The following is a 19,212-nucleotide window of genomic DNA, read 5'->3' on the forward strand; positions in this document are numbered from 1 at the left end:
GATTTTATTATCTTATAGTTGGAGGTCAGAAGTCCAAAATGGGTCTTGCGGGGCTAAAATGGGTCTTGTAGGGATTAAAATCAAGGTGTTGACAGGGCTTGCATTTCTTCTGGAGGCTTTAGGAAAGAATCTGTTTCCTTGCTTTTTCAGCTTCTAAAGCTGCATCCCTTGGCTTGTGGCCCTTCCTCCATCTTCAAAGCTAGCAGCGAAGCATCTTCCACTCTCTCTCTCTCTTATAAGGACCCTTGTGACTATACTGGGCCCACCTGATAACCCAGGATGATCTCCCCATTTTAAGTTTCTTGATGTAAACACATCTGCGAAATCCCTTTTGCCATATAAGGTAACATTCACAGGTTCTGGGGATTAGGACCTGGTATCATTGGGTGGCCATTATTCAGCCTACCCTGCTCTATCGAACAAGATGCTCAATACGTGTTTGGTCAGTTGCATCCTAAGAAAGGGAAGAACGACTGCCCCAGCAGAGAGCCCCCAACGTGAGATCCAGAAGCTGTAAGAACTGAGAAATGCTGGGCAAGGTATAATCCAAAGCCCCTCCCACATGGAGGGAGGGACTGAATCATCACTCCCACCTCCCCCGCAAGGATTTGCTTTTTCTCCATCTCTGGAATACTGGTAACTCCTGCCCAGCCTCTTCCAGGATCAAAATTTTTATTTCTTTAATAACTTGAAGGAAAAATTTACAGGTTTGTTACCAAATAAGAAAATCTTTTTAAAAAAATGTTATTGAAGTATAGTTGATTTACAATGTTATGTTAATTTCAAACACTAGAATCTTGATTTCTATTTCTTAGTTAACTGAAAAAAAGAACTGATTGTTTTGGTTAAGTCTGAAATTTGGAGTCAGAAAAACCTGGATTCAAATCTAGGCTCTGCCACTTACTAGCTATAAACAGTAATTTTACCTCCGTGAGGAACATCGGATGTGTCTTGTTTTGTTTGTTTTTTGATCTGTAAAATGGGGCTGATAACAGAACCTCTATTGTAAGGCGGTTGTGACAAATAAATAAGATAATGTATACTGTGGTTCTCAAAGTGTGGTTCCCAGACCAGCCGCGTTTAATCACCTGTGAATTAGCCCCACCCTTGACATACTGAATCAGAAACTCTTGGGGTGGGACCCAGCAATCTGTGTGGCAAGAGGCCTTCCAGAGGATTCTAGTGTAGCTCAAATTTGAAAGTCACTGATATATATATCACCAGGCTCTTTATGCCTAACTCTCTCTCTCTCTCTGTATATATATATAGTTATATTATAAACATTATATTTTATATTATATAATTATATTATAAAACACACCATATATAATAATTGACATAATTTATATTATATATTGTATATAATTACATGTATTACAATATATATTACATATAATGTGCTAGGCATAAAGAGCCTGGCACACAATAGGCACTCAACAAACAATTCTCTTTATTGTTATCACTATTGTTTACTATTGATAGTTCCAGCATACTCCCTCTGAGATGTTGAGTTGGGGATGTATCTCTCTCCCTTCATATCTGACTAACATTGTACATATTAGGGAGGTCTCCTAATGCGATCTATCACCCACACAGCTACCCTTTAATGAGGTGGTCTTCCAGCCTCTCCTTGCTTGCTATTTCTCCAGACAAGTTAAGCCCCCTGGTCGCCCTGCTCATACCTGCACGCCAATTGTGTGTGTATTGTGAAGACCTCTCCCCAGGTGCCTCTTCTCCAAGGTCCCTCAACTGTGCTTAGGTCTCTCCCCAGCTGCAGGGCAGCTCTCCAGCTTGCCTGAGTCTCAGATGAGGTCTGACCAGCCCTGAGGCGCAGGGGAGGTCTCCTTCTCCAATCTGGGGCCCGCGTTTCTACTTGTCTGCCCAGTGTTTGGCAACTACTTCACTGAGATGACTCACTCTTGTCTGAGGTCAACCAATACCCCCAAGCCTTTCTTTCAGGAACTGCCTGAGCTCTGGTGGTTCAGGTCATTGAGTCCTTGACGTGTGCAATTCATTTCTTAAAAATAGCATTTACTTTCGAATTACAAAGGTAATTCATGCTTGATGCAGTAAGTTAGGAAAACACAGAGGGAAACTAATCACTGAAAATGGTTATTTTTAAAAGGACTGATTTTCAAAAAATGATACTATATTTTTGTAGTCAAGGAAGAAAAAAACCCCCACAGTCAAGCAATTTCTGTTTCTGGGGGAAGAAAAAGAATAGGAGAAAACAAAACTAATCTGCCATAGGGAAATTTTGAATTCTAACATATACAGATATCTCGTCTCATACATAATTCAAATGCATAACAATGTAAACTCATCTCCCAGAGACTACCATTGCTAATATTTTGGGTATAGCCTCCAGGCCTTTATAGTTAACATTTGGTATTTTTAAACTTAAATCTAGGTCTAAACTTGGAGATAGACCTGGTTCAGATTCTGGCTTTTTAAAAATTTATTGGTTGTATCACTTTGGACAATTTATGTAAACTCTTGAAGCCTCAGTTTCCTCATGTGTAAAATGAAGGTGATAATATCTACTTCCCAGGATTGTAGTAAAGATGAAAAGTAATGGAAATAAAGCAGACAGTAAGAGCCTGCAAAGAGCTTATATTTGGGTTGTTACTATTATTAACTTCACCTGGCCATCTGTTGCTCCCTTCCTGATCCAGGTCAGATGCCACTCCCCTTTGTAGCCTTGCCTGGCTGCTCTCACACTTGAGGCTCCCTCCCCGTCTTGTTGCTGTCCTGCGCCCATCCTTCTGTTATAGCATCAGATGCACGCTGCTGTGCCCCTTATACTCTTTTTTTTTTTAAATTAATTTATTTATTTTTGGCTGTCTTGGGTCTTCATGCTGTGTGAGGGCTTTCTCTAGTTGTGGTCAGCGGCGCCTACTCTTCGTTGCGGTGCGCGGACTTCTCATTGCGGTGGCTTCTCTTGTTGCGGAGCACGGGCTCTAGGCAGGCGGGCCTCAGTAGTTGTGGCGCAGGGGCCCAGTTGCTCTGAGGCATGTGGGATCTTCCCGTACCAGGGATCAAACCCATGACCCCTGCATTGGCAGGTGGATTCTTAACCACTGCACCATCAGGGAAGTCCCTCCTTACACTCTTAAACTCCTCCAGAGCAGAGACCATGTCCACCTTGTTCATTTCTGTGTCCCCAGAGTCCAGCAAAAGGCGTGACCCAGTGTGGCTGTCCGGAGGAGTCTAGTGAGAGAATTAGAAGGTTCTGGGATAAGAATTTGCTGATGGAGTGCACGAATGAACATCAGGGAGGTTGAATGCATGAATGGATGAGTGTATAAATGAGTCAGTAGCAGCAGGCGTCGCCCACCAGCCAGACCCTCTTTCTCCTATGGGGAGCGAACCTTTCACCTCCCAAGGTGGGACTCCTCCGGCAGAGGTGCATGGCTCCCGCCTGGCCCCGCTGGGACGAGAGGCTCCGCCCCTTACACCTGGCGCATCTCTGGGGGCGGAGCCTTTCAAGTCCTCTGGTGCTTGGGGTACAGGGGGCGGGGCTGGGGCGGGGCTGGGGCAGGGCTGGAGGGGTCCGGGAAGCTAGAGGGGGCTGAAGGAACTGCCCGCGCCAAAGGGGGTTGGGGCCAGAATCTCTGCACCCACGCAGATAAACCGGTTTCCGCAGACGCAGCTCCCATAGTCTGCGGCGCCACCGGAGGCATGAGCTCTGGAAGGGCTCCCCGCCTAGAGAGCTGAGAAGCTGAGGCCTTAGGGATGGGAGGCAGCAGCCCTGGTGTCAGGGTGCAAGCCTGTCAGGTGCTTCCCGCCGCCAAGTTTGACCCCAGCCAGTTAGTCAGTTCGCTTGCCGTGTGACCTTCCCTAAGTCAGGTCTCCTTTCCCGCTCCAGTTTCCCCAACCCCGGGGGACCCTTCCTCTTTGGCGCATTGCGAAGCTTAACTCTTTCCCAGGCAACTTCCAAAATAACCTCCGAAAGCTAAACAGAACTCAGAACGTGATACTCGACACTACTGAGCAGACCCTTAGGAAGAGGAGATTGCTCAGTCAGAGGGAAAAGTCGTTACTCGGAGCTCTTTCCTGCTTTCAGTTTCCTTACCTGTAAAAGGGCCATTGATAATAAGTGTTCCCACCCCCACGGGCTGGCTGTGAGGATTAAGTGAGCTGTTGTGTGTGATGTGTGATGGCTTTGCAACAATGGGAGCGTGTTACTCTGAGGCCAACCCTGCACACACCCTCAGCTGTGGCAGTAGCAGAGGCAAGAGGCCTCCTGGGACATTCCTGAGCCTGGTGTGGCTACAGCTAGAGAAGCTAGTCTAGGTCCTCCATGTTGACAGCCTGGCTGGCCTCAGAGCCTGTGGCGAAGGGAGTTTTTAGAGAAGGAAATGGTTGTGGTGAGACAGGGTGATGGGGCAACTTCTCTCAGAGATCTGGGTGGAAAGCCCCTCGCTCCTGGTGTGCTTTCATGGTGGGATGTGGGGCAGGCACTGGGGCCCAGCCCATCCTCCATCACTGCCAGAAAGTACCTGGTGTTCGCCAAGTGGTGTGATAGGGCAGCAACAGGTCTTAGCTCGTGGGGCCTCAGGCCAGCCCCTTGCCATCTCTGGGCCTCAGAACCTTCCTCTCCACAGAGAGGTTTCCCATGGTCACCCAGAGGCTGGTCCCACCACCAGTTGAGCCTCTATTCTGCCAGTCCAAGAGAAATAGTTGGAGTCAGATCCTGATTTTCTGGGTGACGTGGGAGGTTGTTTCCCCTCCCTGGATCTCAGTACGGAGGGTAAGTTTGCACCTGGCTCCGCAGTGGCATTATCTAGAACCGAAGATACAGTGGCCAAGGCAAATATTTTGTAAACTCTGGGCTTGGGGACTGTAGAAAGGCCCAGTTCTGTGGAGAGATGAAAAAATACCTAGGACAGTTGGAGGGCTTGACCACTATTTACTGAACAGCTTGGAGAAGACCCAACCTTCCTGTGTTTCTACTTCCTCATGGGCAAAATAGGGATATTCCCCTCTGGGCCTCTCGTTCTTTCTCTGTAAAGTAGGAGGGGGATGGGCTCCAAGTGATTCTCTTCCCAGCTGTGACCCTGGGCACACACTTCACCTCTCTACGTCTTAGTTTCTCATCTGCCCAATGGGCATTTACCCCTCCCCACTCTCAGGGTTGCTGAGCTCAAATGAGGTGAACGGGGAAGAAAGTGGACACTGATGTGGGCACAGCCCGGCTTCATCTCCCCCTACTCTCTGAGGAATCTGAGGGTGCTAGTCCCATGGTGCTTGCTGGAAGTGCCCTTTGGAATCATCTCTCCGAGGATCTGCTTACAGACCTTCAGTGGCCCTCCACTGCCCCGAGGGAATCAAGGACTAACCTCATCCTCCAGTCAAAACCGTCTACCACTCATACCTAATTCTTCCTGCTCTCCAAGACACACCAACAGCCTTCCCCAAACAAGCCTCTTACTTTTCCTTCTCCAGACCTTTACTCATGAGTTCAAGGTCCCAACTGTTCTTGTCATCTTCCCTCTAGATCTGCACTTCTTCCAACTGTCCTTAAAATTAGAGAAGGATACCCCCATGTACCCAGAAGCTGAAGCCTGGAACCTGGGATGTATTATCCTCAACTCCTTGTCTCTTACCACCCACCTTTATAGTAGCCCCATGTAGATTCTGTTCTCTGTGTCTCTCACAGGTACCTCAGGACCTTGTGGAACATGTGGGGACACTACTGAATAGCCCCACACCTTCTCTACGCTAGGCCCTGTACTCACACTGGAGGCCCAGAGGTGGGTCCATTTTTATTCCTTAGGGGCTCCAGGCTGGTGGGGGAAAGGGTCACTTAAGCACACTCCTGGACTTGCCTATCCAATCCCTTTACCATTTAAGCCCCTACACAATGGAACACAGTGAGACCTAGAAACATGGGTTGACAAGAACTGGATTCGCTGAGTGGGAAAGCCCTTTGGACCTCTGTTTTGCCATCTGCATAATGGTGTGGAATTGATTTGAAGAAGGGAAGTTTGGGGGTTTTTCCAGTTCTAGCAATCTTGAAAACAATGGCTCTCCAGGCCAGGGAGCAGGGGGAGATGGGAGACAGAGGCGTAGCTGCTCAGATGCCTGACTAGGGCGGAGCAGGTCCTGCTCCTGCTGGGCAGTTTCTCTGAAGCCCCAACCCCCTTGTCCTCACCTTGCCTCCCAAGAGGGTGTAAAACCCTTTGTAAAGCCTTGCCTGAGACAGAGAGGCTGTTGTTTAGTCCTTCCTTCCCCAAGTCCTGCTGGGTTATCTGACTGGCCCACGGCCTAACCTGGCTGGTGACTGGCTGCTTCTTTCCAGCTGGCATGGGGCTGGAGACCAGGCTGGGGAAGGAGAGCCCTGGATCTCTGCCCAGAGGCTGCCGCAGCAACGGGTTCTCGAGTCAGATAGTCCTGGGATGGAACCCCAGCTCTACCACTATTTAGCTGTGAGGCTGTGATAATTCTATGCGTCAAATTGACTGCTCACAGGGTGTCCAGATAGCTTCAGACTTGGACTGGAACTAAACCATCCACTCTCCTGGGCCTCCAGTTTGCCGACTCGCCCTGCAGATCCTGGGGCTCGCTGGCCTCCATAATCGCATAAGCCAATCTATAAAAAAGTCTCTTTTATATATATGTGTGTATATATATATATATATATATGTATATTTATTATACATATATGTATAATAAATCTTTTGTAGGTATAATATAAATATATATAAAATATAAATACAAGTGCATACATACATATAAGTATGGAGATATACGTATCTCCTATTAGTTCTGTTTTCCTGACAAACACAGAGGCTTTGGGCAATTTGCTTGCTCACTCTGAGCCTCTATTTTGAAATTTGTAAAAAAAAACCGAGTAACTGTTTCTTGCATAAGTACCACTTGCCTGCTTTAGAAGTCCCATTATTTACTGAAAAGGACTCCAAATCTTCTTGGTAAGCACTTCGGCGCTCTTCTTTGCCCCGCCCTGGCCTGCCTTGCCAAGGCTCGTTTGCCCCATCGCTGACTGGACTCTCCTGCTCTAGCTGGACACCGTTCCCTCTCCAGGCCCCCCTGCCTTTGCACCAGCTGTTCCTGCCTTTGAAATACATGTCTTTTGTCTACTTGGTAAACTCTCACACATCCCTCAGGGCCCATCTCCAAGGTGTCCTCCGCTCAGGGCCTTCCCCTTCTTCCTTAGGAGTTGTCCGTGCCCTCACAGTGCCCGGCACATCTCTTGGCCGGCACACTGGTCATGCCATATTGAGGTTGTGGGTCTGTGTGTCTGTCTAGCCAGACCGTGAGCCCCTCAAAGGCACGACTCCAAACCACCCATCTCTGTACGGAGCAGAGTGGTGCTTTCCCCTTCTTTGTGTTGGTTCAACGTTTTTCAGTTTACGAAGCACTTTCAGATCCATGATTTCCCTTAAACTCACCGCAATGCAGGGAAGGAGGCAGAGCCAGGATTAAGGTCTCCGGTTCATCCTACCTCCCCAGACAAGGCTTTTTCAGAAAGGAGAACTCAGGTGGGGAGTGGGGATTGGTTCTTTGGCTTCTAAGGCCTGCAGCTCAGCAGAGGCTGGAAAGGCAAGGCCAGCTGGGTTGGGGGAGGGTGGGCGGAGGATGGGCAGAGGGTGCAAGGGCAGATGGGGGCCACAGGAGAGGGTCAGGTCTGATTCTCGATGTGTCCCTCTCTGTGGGGATTTGGTCAGCTCTCTTTATTTCTCCATCTTCAATCTCTTTTGCTCCATAAGATGAAGCTCTTAGGGCCAATGTGGAACACAGAAGATAATCAACGAATGAGTGCTCTGGGAATGAAAGGGACTGAAGCAACTCCATAGATACACAGCAAATATATTCAAACCCTCAACTGTTCCCATGTTTCTGACAAGTGATCTGTTATTGTTTGAACCCCCTCCCCAGGGTCCACAGTATCCAAAGACCCCTCATTAGAACCCCCAAAAGATGTTCTCTGTAATGGCCTACAGGTCTTCGCACTGGGACCCAGAGTTCCCTGAATGGGAATGAGACCCCCTTGGGGTCCAAAGATACCCATCCCACTTCAGGGCTTGAGGGCCCAGTGCTCAAGGGCTTAGAGCTATCTACGGTTCACAGGTCTTTCTGAGGGTGGTGCCCACATCCCCTAGAGGTCTGTCCAGCCCTTGCTTACGCTCCATTTCATTCAAAAGCAGTCTGCTTGCAACATCAAGGGCAGAAAGAACCATGGTCCGAGTGTTTGCTCTGAGCTCTGGGCTACCAGTAGCGGGTTCCTGGGCACCCTCTTGGGCAGCTCTCATGTCCCTCAAGGAAGTTGTTTCCCAGGAAAGTCCCTTGGGTGTCTGTCATCCCAGGGATGGTCTGGTCCAAGGCAATGCTGGGAAAGACAGCGGCGATTTTCCTCCATGATCTCACTGGGTATCTCAGAGCCCAGACATGTGGGTTCTTGTCCTAGCTCTGACTCGCTGTGTGGAAGTGGGTGAGTCATTTGGACTGCCTAGGTTTCAGTTTGCCCCTAAATGGGCAGGTGGGCCCTACCTCAGGGAGGATCCAGCAAGATCAAAGATATGGAAATTCTTTGCTGTTGACATTTGAATAATGTGAGAAAAATACTGACGGGAGGGGACTGTGAGGCAGTGGGCCTGGAATCAGATCCCCCTTGTGGCCAGATGACCTGGGACAAGTCATCTGGGACTTGGTAACATTCTTCCCCCTGATGCTTCACTGAGTAAGCCAGCAACTCTGCATCCTCAGGCTCGGACTGCAACATCACTTCCTCAGGAATGCCTTCTCTGTCTCCCAGAGAGGTCAGCTCCCTATTATAAAGTTCTCCAGCTATGTATATTTTTCTAAACAATCCAAACAACGGTAAATCATTAATTATTGGCATGCTCACCTGTTTAGCATTTGTCCTCCCAGCCAGACTGTAGGCTCCTTGCAGGCATCCTGTCTGGCCTGCTCTCCAGAGGTCAGCATGGTGACTGACCCACAGGTGCTCAGTAACTGTTTCTGCATCACCTGGCGGCTTCTTTGAGCCTCCGCTACCTCACTGGACTACTGGAGAAACCCAGAAGCTAGAGGATGAAGCGCACAAGGGTGAGGTGTTTGGGATGAATGGGCAGCTCTGTGAAGGGCTTTATCTCAGGTTGGAGGGGATGGAGTGCCCTGAACAGCAAGGCAGGATGGCCTTTGGCCTCGGGAAGGGAGGAGGTGGTATGGGCCACCTGGGACTCCAGAGGCTCCTGGCCCTCCCAGCTGCCCACGAAGCCTGTGTGTGGGCCCTGCTCTTTCTGGCCGAGGAGGCTTCAGCTGTGCCTTGGCAATTTGGTGCTCAGTGCAGCCCCTTGCTGCCTCCCACCTGCCCGTTCAGCCCCATTGCTCGAACACATACACACTGCCCTCTCCACTGCCTGCCACATGGCTCTCACCCTTTCCTCAACAGACCCAGGCTTTTCTGCCTCCAGGTCTTTGCATAGGTTGTGCCCTCAACAGGAACGCACCTCCCCCGCTTCTCCACCTGGAAGATGCAAGACACAGTCCAGCTCCGTGGACTTCCTGTTTGGAGGCCTTCCAGGTCATTGCAGGCAGAGTCAGTTGCTTCCTCCTTGGAGCCCCACAGACCCCTCCTTGGGTACCCTTCTCTCTATGCAGTGCAGTACCTACCACAGTGGGCTGTGATTGGTTTTCCTGTCTGTGCCCCAACCCCACAACTGACTGGGAACTACTTGGAGGCAGGGATCAGCTCAGCCCTGCTCTGTGGCCTAGGTACACAGCACAGGGCCTGGCACCAAGGAGAGATCCTAAATAACCTGGGGCCTGGCTTTCCTGGCAGGAGAGACGACTTTGTGGTACTCCCAGTGCCCTGCCCATCACAGGCCATATAAGGAAGGAAGGTCAAGGACAGGGGCAATCTTATTCATTCACCCTCCAGGAAACTGAGGCCCATGGAGGGGTAGGGATTTGCCCAAGATCCCATAACACATCAGTGGCCAAGCTGGGCCCAAACCCAGTGGTCCTGATGCCTGGTCCCCAGTTATGGGCTGTAGCAGCCTTGCACAGTGTCCTGGCTTTAAGCCAGGGCTCCTGGAGGCCCCTGGGGCCCAGGCCCTGCAGCTGCCCACCCCACACTGGCTCAGCCCTTCTGGCTGGGCTCTCAGCCAACTGCAGCACGAGGCTCTGGATGCCTCTGCCAAAGGTCGCTGTCAGCAATTTGGGGAGGTGGCCAGGTCCTCCGAGTGGCTCAGTCACAGCAAGGCCTGGACTATGGGCTCTGGGGATGGCCTTCCAGCTGGACAGTGTCCTCCTTGCCAACCTGATTAGAACTTGATTAAACCCGAGGTAAGAGTCCAAAGTGCACAGAGCAGAGCCTGGCACTGAATATGCACTCAACAAACACTCGTTAGCATAGCATTGTTATTATTACTATGATGATAGTGAGAACCCATATAGCACAGAAACTAAAAGCACGGGCCCTGAAGTGTGCCAGCCAGGGTGCAAATCCAGGCTTCACCACTTACCAAGTAAAGCAAGGTACTTAACTTTTATGCCTCAGTTTTTTGATCTTTAAAATAGGGTCCTTGGAGAATTAAATCAGTTGACTTGTATGAGGTAATTAGAATGGGGCGCATACAGAGTGATCACTGAGTGTTAACCATTGTTATTAAGTGGCTCAAATCCCTGGACTAACAGAGCAGCCTCTCCCTGGCCTCTCTATCCCTTCTACCCTATACATTAAAATTCAAACTGACCACATCATTCCGTTCCTGTCTGAAAATCTTCAATAACTGGATCTAGGACATGTATGTGTCCAAACTCTCTGGCATGAAGGTAAGGTGTGCTGCTCCTCGGCCCCTGCCTGCTCCCCTCACCTCATGTCCCAGCCCCCGGCCATTGCCCCCAGGCCCCAGCCATATCGAATACTTGCTGTCCCTGGAGCATGCTGTGCTTTTTCGTGCCTCTGTGCCTTGTACAATTTTTTTTCTTCTTTCACCACCCAGCAAATTCCTGCTCCACTTTCAAGGCCCAGTTCCAAGTTGACTCCCACAAACCTTCCCCAGTTCACCCAAAGTTACAGGTATCCCCTGCTTTTCAAAAGTTTGCTTTACACCACTTTGCTTTTTACAAAAGACCTACATTACATTAGTACCTGTTTTTGCTAGCCAAGAGAAATCCGTAGGGGATTTTTGCTTTTACAAAACAAGGCAAAAAGCGAAAATAGCATTCAGCGTTTGTTTTGCATCCAGCTGTAGGGGCAGCGTGCATCCTGAGCAGAGCAGTGAAAGTGGCACTGCCAAGCTCCTTCCCTGGGAACTACACTCAGCACCTCAGCATCAAGCCGCCATAGCTTTGAACTGTGTCTGTGAGCATCTGTGCTTTATTTTGATTTATTTTGTGCATCCTTGTGTCCTAAGGTAATTGCTTCTTTACCTTATGCCGTTTTAGCTTATGAAAGGTTGCAGTGGAATGCTCTGCTTTCGGATAGCAGGGGAAACCTACAGTTGCTCTCACCTGTGTTCCCACCATGTCACCCAACGCTATTTACCTGTTGACATGTGTTTCTCCCTGGACTGTACCCTGTGCTTCTTGTATCCTCTATGCCTTGCTCAGCACCAGCAGACCAGAGGCAGGAGCCCAGTGTTTGCTGAAAAAGTGGACTTTGAACCATCCATCCAGAAATGCAGCTCTGGATCAATCCCCATGCTAGGCACTGGGGCAACAGAGGAGACTGAGACCTACTTTTTGTCCTTGAAGAGGGCCCAGTCATTTGGGGAGGCAGGATGAGGCCATGTATTTATAAATAAAAAGGTGCCTAGGTGGCTTCTGCGCCCCATCATGTTTCCAGGAGATGAACTGGAGGTTGCCAGGTGGGTGTGGAGAGGGAGGAGACTCAGGGAGGAGAAATAGGGTGGTGCTGATTTCAGGGACCTCTAAGTGGTTCTGTTGTGCCAGAGCGTAAAATACAAGGGGAAGATGAAGGTGGACGGGCCTCCGTGTGGCAGGCTGGTGAGTCTAGACTTTGCCCTGCAGGTGATATGCCTCCCCTGCCCCTTGTGCTAGGAACTCTTGGCCTGGAGATGAGTTTCTAGGGCATTTCTTTGTTTCCCCCTGTGAGCAAGGTGGGCTGAGGTAGGAGCTAGTAGGGAAAGGCAGCCCAAATAATAAAACACATTTGACACAAAACCTGTCCCCAGTGGCTGCTTGGCAAACTTCTACTCATCTTTCAAGGTGTGACTCAGATGTCCCCTCCTCTGAGGGCTTCCGCAATCCACCTGAGCTAAGCTGGTCGCTCCCTGCTGTGTTCTTACTGCTCCCGCCATGTGTCTCTGATTTTACATTTGTCTCCCCTACTAGACTGTGAGGTCCTTGAAGGCAAGCAGTCTCATTCATCTTTGTTTCTTGGTCCCCAGAGCCCAGTACGGACAAGAGTGAATTTGTCGAATCAATGAATGTGTCTATTTTGCAGATGAGGAAACTGAGGCTCATAGAATGTGAATGATACATAAAGCCTGCCCAGTAAGGGGCAGAACCAGGACCAAGCCCAGGTGTTGGGAGTCCATCCGGTGGGGACGGAAGGCATGACTTCAGACAGCTGTGGTCAGAGCTTGGCAAACTTTCAAAGGAATCATACCTTGGTTCTGATTCCTGCTGCCCTGGCAACGACACAGCTGAGAGAGGAGAAGAGAAACATATATTGAGCATCCACCGTGTGAAGACCTAGCATGGGACACTCTCACATATGGGAATCTATTTAATTCTGAAGAAGGCATCATTATCCCCATGGTACAGGGGAGGAAGCGCACAGGAGTGAAGTGACTTGTCTACCATCCCCCAGTCAGGGAGAAGCAGAACCTGGGGGGTCAGGGGCTCATATGCACAGGAGCAGGGGTTGGGTGGGGACTCTCAAAGGGGATTACCTGGTATGTCTTTTGGATGGGAGTCGGGGGGTCCAGCCCTGGGATTGTGCTCTCTGGCCCTGGGAGCACCTCCACCCCAGAGACAAAGGACCTCACATTCTGGGTGTCTGCCCAGTGCTGTCATTCCTATTGCTCTGCTGGTCTGGCGCAGAGCATGTGAGGGACCACACTGCTGCCGCTGCAGGCTGCGACTCTGGCCCGGCTCCAGCCCAAGCCCGCCCAGCTCTGCAACTTACCCACACCTGTGCCGGCCTGAGGCCAAAGCAGCGGAGGCTCAGGGCCTGGCTTTGGTGGCCTCAGGCCAGTGGGGCAGCAAGGGGCAGGGGAGGGCTCTGACCTACAAGGGAGTCATAGTAGCCCAAGCCAGCATCCCAAGGGAGGGGGACTCTGGCCCACCCCCACCCCAAAGTCACAGCGACTTCCTTTCTGTCTCTCAGCTACTCTGAAGGGAAGACGCGTGGACTAGGATGTGGAAGAGGAGAGAACTCCAAAGGCCCTGCTGGGTGGGGTTGGTGTCACCATGTCTCATAACTCCAATAACAAAAGCCCTCAATTCCTGCAGAGCCATCATGTGCAAGATTCTGTGCTGGAAACTCTATTAGGGCTATCTAATTTATTTCTCACAACAGCCCTGGGAGGTAGGCTCCATTACAACCCCACTACACAGCTGAGAGAAATGAAGCTCAGAGAGGTAAAGTGACCTGCCCAGGTCACACAGCCTGGGCACAGAGAAGCTGGGATTTGAGCTCAGTCTGGCTCCAGAGCTAACAATGTTCTTCAAGTCATATCATTTTGGAATGCCAGACTCCTGGGTTCTATACTCAACTGCTTCCTTGGGCAAGTCCCAACCTCTCTGGCCTGTTTGTCTTCCTATAAAGTGAGAGGATTAGATAAGGCAAATCCGAGGGCTCTATCATTCTGTGTCTATGATGTCCCTCCAGCCCTCAGAGGAGGTCACCATGGCAACTGTAAAGGGCAGTTCACTGTGTCAAGCCTCCCAAAAACAAAGATGAAGTGCAGTTTTTGTGAGGACCTCACAGAAGCCTAGTGGGAAGACAGTCTCATGCAATTCACATGGCTAGGCATTATAATGTATTATGGGGCTCAGGCCTTGAACTGGGCCATGAAGAGGTAGGATTTGAAAAGGTAGGTGGAGAAGGAATTCCAGGTAGAGGAGACAGCATGAACACAGGCTGGGAGATGAGACTCTGGAGCCTAGCTTTACACTCTTCACTACCTCTACGATGACCTTTGAGGTCAGGCCACTCCACTAGTGCACAGGGTTCTCAGGTGACTTGGTCCTTTTCACTCACTTGTATCATGGCTCCAGAGCCAGACAAGCTGGGTCCAAGTCCCAACTTCAACACTTACTGTGTGTCCTCTGGGCTTCAGCTTCTCATCTGTAAAATGGAGATGATGAAGGCACTAACCTTGCAGGTCGCTGTGGGGATTAATTGAGATAATGCCTACAGAGGGTTTAGCATGAAGTCTGGCACATGGAAATGCTCATCACATCTTCACGGGAGGTCCTTCCCTCCTCTTCACCCACCCCATTACTCCCCATTGCCTAAATCATTCATCTCAGGGTTTAGTTCCATCTCTTCTCCTCCTCTGTGAAGCCTCCCTTCTCTGGCTGCTGCACCCCTCACTCACTGCCTTCTCTTAACTTCTGCAGCCCTTGTCTATGCCACACAATTCAGCGATTGAGTCAGATTCCTGTTTGTTACCTCTCCAGGATCTAGACTGCTTTCCCTTTCTCCAAAGTCTCAATATCCACTGGGAATACACATGGTTTCAGGGAAGCTGATTCTACTTCCTCCTGCCCCCCATTCTAAGGGTAAGGCACACGATCTAAGCTAAGCCAATAAATAACCCCGGCCCCTAATATCTGATTCACAAGTCGGCCAATGACCTTATTCAGTCCACAGTGAATCTTGCTGGAAATTCTGGGATACAGATTCTCTCTCTGGCTCCAGATGGTATAGAGCATAGATGTGAGGTCTGGAACTGCTGCAGCCATTTTGCTGTCATGAGAGAAGTCAGCCTGAGGATGATACTGAGAGTACAGAGCTAGGGGACTAGCAGAGAAATAGAGTCCTGATCAAATCATGCCCGTCTCGCTCCACTAGACTTTTCAGGTTGCACGAAACAGATTTCTTTTTTTTTTTTAATTTTTAAAAATTTATTTATTTATTTATTTTTGGCTGTGTTGGGTTTTCGTTTCTGTGCGAGGGCTTTCTCTAGTTGTGGCGAGCGGGGGCCACTCTTCATCGCGGTGCGCGGGCCTCTCACTATCACGGCCTCTCTTGTTGCGGAGCACAGGTTCCAGACGTGCAGGCTCAGTAGTTGTGCCTCACGGGCCCAGTTGCTCTGCGGCATGTGGGATCTTCCCAGACCAGGGCTCGAACCCGTGTCCCCTGCATTGGCAGGCAGATTCTCAACCGCTGCGCCACCAGGGAAGCCCCAAATTTCCTTTTTAAAGCCAGTTTTCTGTTATTTGCAACTACAATCATCCTGATTCAAACACCATCTAGTTGAACAATTTTGTTTACCAAGAGATGTATTTATTCACTTACATATTGATTAGGCCCCTGCTACATACCAAGTGCTATGCTAGCTGTTAGGGATTTAGCAATGAACAGTACTGATGTGGACCTACCCTCCTCAAGTTTATAGTCTGGTGGAAAGAATCAGGGATTTGAATGTGTGCTTTGGGAGCTGACTCTGAAGTTGTATTTAACCTGCTTAGCATCCATCCCCGCTCCTTTGGATCGTAGAACTCTGACTTTTCTTTTTGGACACCATCTAAAGGGCTGATCAACTGACCTAGGCCTGGCTGATTGGCATATTCCATGCCCCTGGCCACAGCGATTCATTCAGTAATGGGCACGAGAGTCAACTCTGGGACTGCAAACTTTAAAAAAAGGTCCAGTACTTCTGCCAGGGGTCACTTAACTGGAGAAACATAAGCCTGGGATTTCCTTGAGTTGAGAGTGCTAAGACTAGTTGTGAGAGTTGGTAGCAATAAACTTCTCTGACTTTACTCATTCATTCAACCAGAATTCAGTAATTTAGTGCCTCCACCCATGCTTCAAGATGGGGAAAGGGGGATGAACAGACACGACCCCTCCTTTTGAGGTCAGTCTGAAGAGAAGGACGAATGAACAAATAATCACAACACAGCATAGCCATACTAGGAGTAATCAGAGAGGGCACCAGCTCAGCCTGAAGGCATTATTTTTTTTGTTTTTGTTAAGGATGCGATACATTAAACACAGAAAAATGAGAAGACCCAGGAAAAACTTTAGAAAAACTCCTTAGTTCAAACACTCAGCTATGATCACAGTTAAAATATTTTCATCTATAACCTGCCAGATGCTTTTTCTATGTGTATAAACTTAAAAACAAAAAACACCCTAAATGCAATGTGGTATATTGGGTTGGATCCTGAAACAGAAAAAAAAGAACACTCGTGAAAGAACTGGTGAAAACCAAATAAAGTCAGAGTCTAATAATGTGCCAGTGTTAATCTCTTAGTTTTGACAAATGTACCATAGTTATGTAAGATGTTAACATTACGGGAAGCTAGGTGAAGTGTATGCAGAAACGTTCTGTACTATCTTTGGAACCTTTCTGCAAACTTAAAATTATTCCAAAATAAAATGTTTAGTTAAAAAAAATGGACCCATTCTCTATTGTTTAATAACCTTTGTTTATTCACTCAATAGTTTATCATGAAATTTTTCTGTCTTGGAATGATTTCATGATCGCATACTAATTTCATCCCATGAATGAATCATAGCCTATCCCCCCTGTTGCTGGAAATTTAGGTTGTTTCCAATTCTTACCCTGTCATACAAATGCTGCACATATTTAGTCATTTCCTTAGGATGTTTAACAAAGTGGAATTGCTGAGCCAGAGCCAGCTAGGGAACAGATACTGAGCACACAAGCCATCAATGTTCTAAAGCCCCTGATATACATGAACCTGTTTAATCGTGCCAACCACAATGCAGAGGTACTGCTCTCATTCCTTTAGGGCAATTTTCAGCCCAGTCCGGCACCTCCCTGGTGCCCCTGCCTCGGAAGCACACAGATCTCTCCCATCGTGCTCTTTTTTTTTTTTTTTAACATCTTTATTGGAGTATAATTGCTTTACAATGGTGTGTTAGTTTCTGCTTTATAACAAAAGTGAATCAATTATACATATACCTATGTTCCCATATCTCTTTCTTCTTGTGTCTCCCTCCCTCCCACCCTCCCTATCCCACCCCTCTAGGTGGTCACAAAGCACCGAGCTGATCCCATCGTGCTCTTTTGCACTCCCTCTCATTTTGACTTCAAGGGCAGTTCCTGCAGGCAGCCATCGAGTGGTCTGTAGAATAAGAACAGGTATGGCCAGCCCAAGAGGTGGTTTCAGCAAACACTGCAGTGAAAAGCAGCCTGTCCTGGTTTGGTGCAATAGCCAAGGGGGATGGAGGCGGCACTGGGGAATAGGAATGGGTGAAGTAGACATTCTGAAATACCTGGTAGCTATGGTAAGGTCCTTTTATCCTCAGCAAGCGGCCATGGGAAAGGAGGAAAAAAAGGGTCATTTATCGGGCAGCTGCTATTTTTCAATTCACATTGACTCTGCCCACCCACAGATGGATGCTATGATCCTCATTTTACAGATGAGTTCGTGGAGGCTTCGCAATTAAGCGTCTCCCCAAGGTACACAAGTGAGCTACAGTCAGTGCCAAGATCTAACTACAGGTCATCTTTGTCATCCCCAAACCCATGTCCACACCACTAGGCACATGACTGAACACTGAGCTGACAGTAAAACTGAGGGACTTCCCCCTCTTCAGTCCCACAGCAAAGGATCACCCAATTCATGGTCAAAGCACCAATGTGGAGAGTTTGGGAGAAGAGGGAAGAAGGATGGCATGTGGGCTAAGCTTATGGTGGGCCCTCAATCCTATGTGTACATGTCCTTGTTTCCTGCTCTTCTGTGTTCTTGACATTCTTCTTCTTCTTCTTAATATTTATTTATTTGGCTGCGCTGGGTCTTAGTTGCGGCATGCGGGATCTTCATTGCCGCGTGCAGGATCTTTAGTTGCGGCATACGAACTCTTAGTTGCGGCATGTGGGATCTAGTTCCCTGACCAGGGATCGAACCCAGGCCCCCTGCACTGGGAGCATGGAGTCTTAGCCACGAGACCACCAGGGAAGTCCCTCGACACTACTCTTGAGCTGAAAAACTTCCCTTCTGTGGTCCCTATGCTTGGCTTGAAAAACACTGTTTCCAACCAGTTGTAGATTTCCCAAGAATTCTAGGGGCTCACTAGGTAAAAGCCGCCAGTGAGCACCAGGGGTCTCTGTACCTTCCCTCGGGCCGTGCCCTCTGCCTGGAACGCCCATCCTCCCTCCACCGAGCCACCCCGATCCACCTCCTCCACGAAGCTACCCTCTTCTCTGCAATCTGACCTCCTACGCCACATAATTAGCCCTTTCTCCACTCCCCACTTCTTTTCCAAAATAGACTCAAGGCAGTTTACAACACACATCCGAGCACAAAAACACTAAAATTACAACAGCGGAGTTCGGATGAGGTGGAGTAAGAATTTTATTAAGAAACCAGGGCAGAGGAAAGCATAGCAAGTGAACATAAGACAAGCTTCCTCACAGCCAGAGCAAAAAGGAAACAGTGGAAAATGAAGCATTTCTTACCTAGCAGAAGAATGCAGACCAGCTAAATAGGAAGCAAAAGTATCTCCTAGCTCTAAGCTCAAGAGCGACTTGTCTCAAAAGTCTTTAAGGGACACCGTACAATGTAATAATTTGATCTACAGCGAGTTTACCCCCAAAGTGCACATCTATTCAGCCTGAGTTACCGGCACAGTATGGGAGCTTAAGTCTTGTCTTGCCCTTGCCCTCTGACACCTGTCTTTCTCCTCCCTTCTGCTCTCTGCTGGGGGCACCTCATCCAGACTGGGCACCTGAAAGAGGCCATTATGCGAGAGCAGCTCACCATCACGTTGCCCTGGATGACTCTAAACACAGAGCTGCCACATTCCCAAGATGTCAGGAGCGCGGCACTCCCTCTGGGGTTATGAATAACGCAATGCCATTAGACTTCTGAAGCTGCAGCCTGAGAGGCACGACCGTGAGGCAGAGTCTCCTGTTGCCACCCTTTCCAGAACCGGGGGGAGGGGGACTGACTCCTCTCTCCCACAGTAACTCGTCCTTCTGGACCAGGGGTGGTTCTAAGAGCTTTGCAAATCCAGTCCATTGGTGCTTTCATGCCCATAGCGAGGAAGCAAGAAAGAAAAACGACACA

Source organism: Eschrichtius robustus, chromosome 3, assembly GCF_028021215.1.
Source record: "Eschrichtius robustus isolate mEscRob2 chromosome 3, mEscRob2.pri, whole genome shotgun sequence".
In the NCBI taxonomy this organism is placed as follows: Eukaryota; Metazoa; Chordata; class Mammalia; order Artiodactyla; family Eschrichtiidae; genus Eschrichtius; species Eschrichtius robustus.